A 9,527-nucleotide genomic window follows, 5' to 3' on the forward strand; every position below is an offset into this window, starting at 1 on the left:
GCTCTATTTCAGGAGCTATTCACAACACTCTCATGAGAGACAGAAAAAGGGGGGGGACCAACGAGAGGGTGATGACTAACACTCAGTCTAAACAGCTGCTGCTGTACTTGAGTTTTGCCAGTAAGTAATCTGATGTCCGTTCTCATTCTCCCCAACTCTTACTCTCCATCTCCTCCTACTTTTCCCTCTCTTCCTCCAAGTGTTCAGCCCTTCACCCAAATTCAGTGACAAACCAGCGTTTTAACAACCCCCTGGACAGTTGCAACAGTCTGGAGGCAGATGCAGGATTATCTCTATTTAGGTGGAATCCTCTACAACACCATAATGATGTGGTTAAGACAAAACAGGGTGGAAACATGATACCATTAACTCTATCATCTACGGACAAAAACCTACAACAATCCACACACATTCAAATATATTTAATCCCTACTTCAAAAAGAGGTTTCTTGATGACTCAACTAGTAGTAACCACTAAAGGAAGATTAATAATGCTCGAAAATATGTGAAGGGACTTTGGTTAGAGTGTTCAGTTACTTTGGTTTTGTGAGTGCACTGTGAGTCTTAACGTGGAAATGAAAACCAACTCAATAGACCTTTTTCACAGCAAACATTTTGACATGAGACAGTAGGGTAAACTCAGTGATACTAATGAAAGTGCCGTTCCATTTAGGCCAAACAGAGTCAGGGTGCTGCTTTTTCTCTGTCTCTGCTACACTAAATGGAACAGAGCCTTAACTTGGTCATCATGCTAATACTTTCTCACAATGTCACTCTGCTGATGTTGGCATCTCATCATGTTTTGTCCAGTAAACCCCCCTAGTTCTGAAATTAATTCATTATTTAATCACTCTTTGGCTGCTTAGCTTACTGCACTTATATTCAAATTGTATGTTTTTAAGTTTCACATTGCATATTAAAGCTTTTAAGATAACGCTTATACAACAGCATGTTAAGCCCCATTTTTCAGTGGTCCTTCTCAACGCTCCTACCTTAATCAATCCAGCTGTCTTCAAAGGCAGCGTAACAGCTAGCATTTTCCGCACTCTATATGCAGGTAAATGCGTGCCAAAGTGTATTTCTATGCTTCACATCTATTTACGTCAGTTGTTTTCTATGCCATTCATAGTTACAGTTGCTAAGCTATGATTGAACCCCTCTTGCTGTTTGGCAGAGGGGTTTAGCAAGCACTCAGAGGAATTTTGCTCTAATTCTGATGCAAGAAGGCACAAAAATAAATATGAAATTTGAACATAATAGGTAACTGAGTGGAGTGAGAACATAACAAGTATACATAACAACAACAAGTGTAGATTTAGATTTATACTTTGATCTATGATCCTATCATAGTTACCACACAGCAAAACCAACAAAAACAACTTCTGCTGCATACTGATATGTCAAACGTCACTGATGATATAGTGATAATTAGAAGTGGTCTGTAAGTGTTGCAAGTGGGGTTGGTGGATAGGAAGCAACTGGTCAACCAATACTACTGTGTCAAGGAAAACACACAATCGTTGCAAGAAACGCTCTAGCTTTGTGTTAGCAGTTTCCTTAACAAGCTAACCATATATTCTCAGCTTGTTCACAGTGTGAGAAAGCTGATATGACCTCTTTTGCTTCCTTCAGTCTGTCATTTATGCATCTCTCTATCTTGGTTTTCTTAAGCATCATCTTGACTTTCTGACATCGTTTATTCATCATATTTGCGCAAATAGGACCAGACACAGGGAGACAAATGAGCAGACACATGGAGACAGACAAACTTTCCACACATGTAGGCAGAAAGAGGATGAGAGAATTCAAGTTCATGTCCCCTCAGCATCTCTAGTGAACAAAGGACTAAATAAAAGCAGACACATTTTGCTAACAGAGCATGAGTGTGTGTGCATGTGCTGTTTGTGTGCACGTATGTACGTAGGATGGGTGTATATATCGATCTGTCCTTGTTTGTTTATGTCTGTGTCTCAGCGGGTGGGGGGCAGTGAAAAGCAACTGCAGCTTCATCTGTATGATTATTCATTTTAGTGTTTCCATATGGAAAGACCCAGTCAGTGTGTGTGTGGGTATGTGTATGCGCTCATGTTGGCAGCCAGAGAACTGACCATCAGTCATCCAAAAGGAGAAACTGTATGGGAAAAATGTAATCTGTCAGAGGGGAATGTTATTTAGACTAACAAGTAGCAATGATCAGTAGACAACTAAACATGTGGTTAGGCCTCAGTTTGCTTTGTACTGCAACTGTGTGTGTGTGACATACTTGACTGATTCCCTTGGTTAAAATAGCTGAATTGAGAAGCTTCTCTAACCGTCTTTCTAATACTGAGACAGGGCAGTATGTATGCATGTACACAACATGGCTGGTCAGTGTGCTCATTTAAATGTATCCATTCAGCAGCCAACTAAGCTGCAGCACCACAGAAGTGCAACACATGTTGAGCAGATTTATTTTTGAGAAACATGACCTAGCTGAAGGCTTTCTCCCCACTTCCTCCTACAAAGTTTGTGTCCTGACCTAAACTTTAAAAACACCTGTCCATGTTGTGTTTGAGTCAGAGAGTCCTTATGTTCAAGCTTTTGTTTATGATTAAGCTTCAAGAGCTACATAGTCACAAACGACATAAAGATCCGTTATTACATCTGTCCTCGTGTGTTTTGGTGTGTGTCTTTGTCACTCAGTCAGAAGATCACGTCTCAGGATCAATGTTACACTGTAATGTTTATGTTAGATCACAAGATGTGTGTGAGGTCACATCGACCGGACAGCTCTGGGTGTGGAAACACTTTGACTCACTGGGCTCCACTTCTCACTAAAACTGTAAAAGAGGAACTTTGTATTAGAAGTACTTCTTTTTAAGGGTCACTCCACCAATTTTACACATAAGGTTGTTCTCCAAGGAGAAAGCAACTGTATAATTCCTTATATATAGCTCTAAAGAAAGCATAACAGAAATCTGCATTACAAATTGGAGGTGCAAGGTTAGAGGTGGGCATGTAGGAGGGTTGGTGTCCAATGAATGATTTTGGAAGTGCAATACTAAATCATTGGATTATCCCTAATCCCTCAGTTGTCCAGCCCTAAACGTGCTGTGGATAAAATCATATCAACTACTGCACTTGACATGTCACCAGATAAACACATCTTGATGCAAGCTGACCTTGAGTTTGGATTGTCTTGTTGTTTTGTTTCCAAAGTCAGGAATGAACTTAAAAACATTGCTTTTATACTGAGAATTTCAACAACAGGGAATATGAAGGCAATGGCAACACCGTGAAACAGTTTCATCATGGCCTTTCTTTTTTATTTGATATGTATTTACTCTCCTTCTACTCACTACAGTCACTGATTGTATCTTACAGCAGCACATTTCTAGATAAGTAAAGCAGCTTGCAAGTCAAACCTGACGGAACAATAGCTTCTAAACTAATAACTATTTATTCTGTTTATTCTTCACACAAAAGCATTTGTGGTTTCGCTTTGGGACCAAATTCAAAAGAGTAAAACAAAGTCAGCACCAGAGAAGTCCGGATTCAATTAAAAACAAACCTCATAAGCAAATTCCTGAGTGAAATTAATTTCATAATTTCATTCATAATTGCTGATTAAGTTCAGTCTTGAGGCTGTGCTCTGTAACAGAACTGTTTTTTGTTTCCTTAGCTAAGCCTGACAGATTAGAATGAATGTGCATGCTTTACCATCAAAGAGAAAAGTATTTTAAATCATTGTTTTTCAAAGTTAGGGTCGCAACTCAGTCATGGGCCGTGGGAGAATTTGAATGAATCCCCAAGGGGTCGCCAATAAATAAAATATATTCATCAGCTGTTGTCAGCTGCAGACAATCCCTCAGTAAAATATATTTCTTGCAATACCCCAGCTGCCCACAAATTTACTTTGAAATAAAGATTTTGTATTCAGGCTGGGGCCTACAATAAAAGCAAAAGTCACTCATATTTAAACTAAACTTCTTGTTCTATGTATGGTATGGTGGAAAGTTTCAGGATAAATGTGGAATAAAACTTTATAATACTGACAGATGACTGTTTGTGCCCAAAGTCGCTGGCACACACACATACTCACACACAGGATCTTTCCATATGGAAACAGAGCAGAGTCAACGGATCATAATCACACAATTTCAGTTGCTGTTTACATCCTGAGACTCAGTCGGGTGCAGAGAGAGATGAAGGCAAGCTTTGGAAAAGAGCTTTTCACTGGTTTTTCACTAACTCTGGGATTATTTTATTTTCCACTAGTGCAGATGAGCAGTTAAAATTATAGCAAAGCTTGACAACTAAAGACATTAACTATCTGTTCCCCTTTCACACTCTTTTCTCTCTGTCTCATTTTACATTTTGACACTTCTTTTTTCTGTTCTCACTTTTCTCTCGAGTATCATCACCTTCCTATTGGTGTCATATGCTCAAGTTTATTTGACCCTTTTCTTTCTTTTCTTTCTTTACTTATCAGCTCTCACATACAACTTCATGAAACCAAATAGTAGATTACAGAGGTTATAGGTAGTATGTTGTTAAGGTTATTGCTCATAGTGAATTTATTTTTTTTTTTTTAGTTTAATTACTTTAATTGGCCTGTTGTGAGCAAATAATAAATCATATGTCATTATTATTAATGGTGGGTCACTACAATTCCATTTGTTTAATGGTTTACATTCTAATAGAAGCAAGGACAATAATTGCAAGGAAAATAACAAAATTAGAGAAAAATTTTGTTTAGTAAAGTACTTAACAATAAAAAAGATAATTTCGGTTTGCAGTCTAAACTCAAAAAATCTATGTTGTTTGGTTTAACAGTAGTAAAACGTGTGGTGTACTGAACATGTTGTACCAAACGCTCTCTGTCTGTAGCTTTTGAACAGTCAGTACACCACGCTCTTCGTTCTGCTTTTATACCTCATATTTTTAACCAAATGTGCCGCTCAAACTTTTTTCAAACCTCAAGTGGTTTCCTTCTGACGCCACATACACCAGTGATATGCAGTCATGAGGCAAGGTACACTCACACACATACACACTCACATACGCACGCACACACACACACACACACACACACACACACATTCTGTATACACCATTGTTGCTGAGAATCTGAAAGGTTTCTTGAATCTGTCATTGCTTCAAAAGACGTAGCAGTAACAATACAGGAAGAAGAGCGAGCTGGTGAAAGTGTACGCACCTTATGTGTGATTTAAACAACCTATTATGTGGTTAAAATGTTGAGTAAAGAAGGGAAGGCCACAGTCACAGGACGTACCACTAGTGGTTTGTATTTATGGTGCCAAGCAACAAGCAGCACCAACAACAAGCAGCAGCAGCATCTTTGCTGCCAGATGGAGATGACTGTGTTCTAATGTCAACCACTGCTGGGCTGTTATTATGTACTATCCTCACCTACAACTGCCCTACTATTAAATCTCTCAGACAAATATAATCAGAAAAGGGTTTTAGGAGAATCAAAATTAATATACAAAACACATCAAACTAAGACAAACATATGTTTTCTGTGTTGTGAAGAAGAAGTGACTCTACTCTCAGATGACTTTATGCAGAAAGGTTTGTACCAGGATAGTGCAAGTGAGAATTTAATTTCATAATAAGGAAAGTGAAAAAAAGATAATGAACATTGAAATGTAGAATTAAAACAACCATACAGTATACTGTGACTAGGATTGTAAATGATTCAGTTATAGAGTCATTGATTTCTTATTCTTCCACAGACCCCTTAAATGCTTTAACAGCCCTCTTTTTTATTTGCTTCACTGTTAAAACTATTTGACTCAGGCAGGGGCCAGGTGCTCTTGACAGATTGAATCTGCATGAAGACCGTGGTGTGAAAATGTACACCTATGCAACCAAGAACGGAAACAGCAGAGGTAGCAAATTATAGATATACTCTATGCACACTCAATCTCTGACGCAACCTAGCAAACCAAGGTTTTACAACGCTTGCTTATATCAGCCTTCAGCAGGATGTATATATTAGTGAACATTTAGATTTATAAAACAACTAAAAAAACAAAATTCAAGGTATAACAATGTCTCCTCAGTTTTTTCATTCAAAGTCTCTTACGGCAGTGGTTCCCAAACTGTTTGGCTTGTGACCCCTTAAAATACAAGTATAGTTTGTGTCATAATATTTTATTTAGTTTATTTTCTTTACCACTAGGGGTCAGCAAAACAAGCTATAAACACAACCCTGACATTGACATTATCACCTTATAAAGTTGCTGTTGCTGTTTCTGAGTCCATAAGATGCATGTAGATTCAAACTACATCTCGTTTTAGCTCTGTTTTTAGTCTCCACAAACTCCATATCTGGCTCTTTAGCTGCTAAATGATCCAATACTGTCTGCTACATGGTGCTGAGCAGGTAGTGTACAGTTTGTTTATTAGAGCTTTAAATTGCCATTTTCCATTGTGTAGTATTTAGTGACAACTAGTGGTGAACTTGCAGACTGCAATGAACTGAACACTGCTGCCATCTTTATTTGATGACCTGTGAATGAGAATGTGAAATGTGTATGAGAAACTACTGTGGCCACGAAACACAAAAGGCCCTTTCTGCAGTGTTTGATTTATCCATTCTGGGTTACAGTAGAAACATGACGGTTCAACATGGCTGACTTCATGAAAGACCCGCAGCGGCTGTAAATAAAAATGGCTCATTCTAAGGTAACGACAATTCCTATATTCAAGTGATTACACACTAATGAAATATTCCTAAGGAATTTTAGGGGTATGAAGAGGTGAAAATATCTTTTAGTAATATATTCATTTCATAATAAGGAAGGTGAAGAAATGGTAATGAACATTGAAATTTAGGATTAACAGAATCTTTTTTTTCTTTCTTATCCCTTAAATGATGTTCTGACCCCTCATACTTATCTTGGAACCTCCCGATAGGTTGAGCGCCACTAATATTAGCATTCTCACTGGTTCCTTTATTGCTGTGTCATATGTCTGGGCTGGGCTTTTAAGCACCTTCATACATCATTCATTCAGATCAGAGAGAAGGCTAGAAAAGTAATTGTTGTCATGGACTACTATATTTTCCCCGGCAGAGACTCGTTCAGCCCAGGAGATATCCCTCCCTGACAGCAGTTAAACTGACAGATTACTGACTCTTCCTCTTTGTGTGCATAACAATCAACATCCAGGGGAAATTTTTGTGGCTTCCTGTTGCACAAGTTAGAAACAGAAAGATTTAATTCATTCAGTGTGAGATCAGATTGAAGAAGTGTGTGATATTATGTACTCTTGGCTCTGCAATCAACACAATACAGGAACTCCACTCCCTATCTTCCCATCAGCTTGCCTTCCTATGTCCGAAGGAACTGTTGTTTCTACAGGCCACTGCCCCGCCGCAGCTTATCCAAGTTCACCAGGTGGAAACCATAGCAACAGACCTGACAGGCGCCCTCTTTCCACCTATCACTTCCTTGGGAAGCTCTCACCTCATTGGTTCCTTCCTGAATGATCTGGTTTTCCCATATTATTACTGCAAGGACATCACACTGGTCTTTATCAAAAATACTCTGAAAACAGTTTTTAATTATTAGTGGAATATATATTATATTTTACTCTCCTTGTGTGCTGATGCAGCTGTCTTTCTGTTTCTCTTTCCTCGCCTCTTCAGACTAACATAAGCAATGTGTGGTCCAGAGTAAATGCAACGCTGTTGTGTACTCCTACTGTTATATAAACTTATGTAGTGCCTCTGAAATTGTGACAAACTATCTGGGAGAGTGTGTGCGCACATCCTTTTTCTGCGATGTCATCTGGACTCTTATGAACCTCACTGTTTATATCAGACTCCATTAAAGACCATATGTCCACGTCTAGTGAATATGTATACAAAGGCTTACCTAGAGAGAGAGGGGGATCAGATTTAATGAATTAGAGTTTCCTCTCTGTCATTTTCATTCTGTTCCATCTCAGTGGCTCATTTTTCGTAAATAAAAAATATGTGTTTATTTCCCTCCTCTAATATCCTCTATAGTGTGTTTATTTCCCTCCTCTAATATCCTCTATAGTGTATTTATTTAGTCTTCTTTGTCTTTTCCCCCCTCCCTCAGTCTGTCTGTGAAGTGAGGGGGTGGAGTGAGGTGACAGAGGGCAGATGTTTCCTCCCCAGCTTTGAAGATGATTGTAAAGATGGAGGGGGGAATAGTGGAAAGGGTAAAGCATGTTTCTCCGTGGAGGTTGGGCGTTTTTACGAGGGAGGCCACAATCACAAGCAGCAGATACAGGCTCCGTCCTGGCAGCAGCTTTGGAAATGGTAGCTCGTCAACCTTCTGCTGAAGCCACAAACCCCAAATGTCGAGCTAACACCTCATTTAGTCAAAGCTGCTTTAAATTTTCTCTAAAAACACAACCGTCAGTGCTTCATTCTGCAACACATTTGTCTGCTCAAACTGAACTTTGCCTGTTGAAGAGGAGTTTACAGTCCATATTTACACAGAGAGCTGCAACGATCAGCCAAAAGTTTGGGCTTTTTTTAAACTTAGACATGACATGTAATCATTGGGAAAACAATAGGTTGACTGTGTGCTGCATCTGTCCCACCAGTTGTTAAGGGTGTGGGGGCTCAAATTGCTCTTCTTGGGACTGACGGCAAGTGTGTGTGCCTTAAAGCTATATATTGCCACCATGTGGTCAAAGAGACGACTGTGTGAAGCAAAGCTTAGATAATAATCTTTCAGAAATGACAGCAAATTCTAAACATTAAGGGACTGTATGAAAATTATTAGTGTGGAGGCAGTCCTCTACTGGACTTTGGAAAAGGTCCAAAGCCCTCCACTGTAATGTCTCAAAATAATATAACAGTGTTACATTGGTACACCCAGGCTGTATAATTCAAAAGCAATAGTGCACATGACTACACCCATAGGTTTCTGAAGAGCCGCTGTGGTCAGATCTGGCCGTCGCCGTTTTAGCAATCTCCACCGGCTCTCGAGAAATATTTGGAGCGTCAGTGGAACTGAGGCGGACTGAATGGTTACTGAAAACAGCCGCCTGTCACTAAAAGCAGCCACTCCCTTAATTATGCATAATTTCAAGCCTTGAAATAATTAAACAGTTGAATTATATACAAATTCAACCCCTGTACAGTTGTCATGAACAGGGAATTTAGATATAGAGACCAAACCCTATTTTTGTACCAGGCAGTAAACATGTTTATTTAGTTGTAAAGTTTGGAATTTTAATATTTGGCCTTACGGACATTGACTCACTTCTGTGGCAGGATTGTAGTGGCCATTCAAGGGGTGTCATCAAGTGTATTCTGTGTTCCTTAAAACTTACATAAGGGAGCAGTCTGGTACCCAAATGGTTAAGGGAAACTCTGCATCAAAGTCTGTTTACAGGTCATGGGGATAACTTCTTCCCCACTTCTCTCCTAATAATTTTCATACAGTCCCTAATTTGGATACACGTCACCAACCATCTTGTAAAACACTTGACTTAACATGACAACATAATTTTTCATTTTAATTAATGAAACTTTT

This window comes from Morone saxatilis, unplaced genomic scaffold (genome assembly GCF_004916995.1).
Source record: "Morone saxatilis isolate NCDOM2014 unplaced genomic scaffold, NCSU_SB_2.0 Contig17, whole genome shotgun sequence".
Lineage (NCBI taxonomy): Eukaryota > Metazoa > Chordata > Actinopteri > Moronidae > Morone > Morone saxatilis.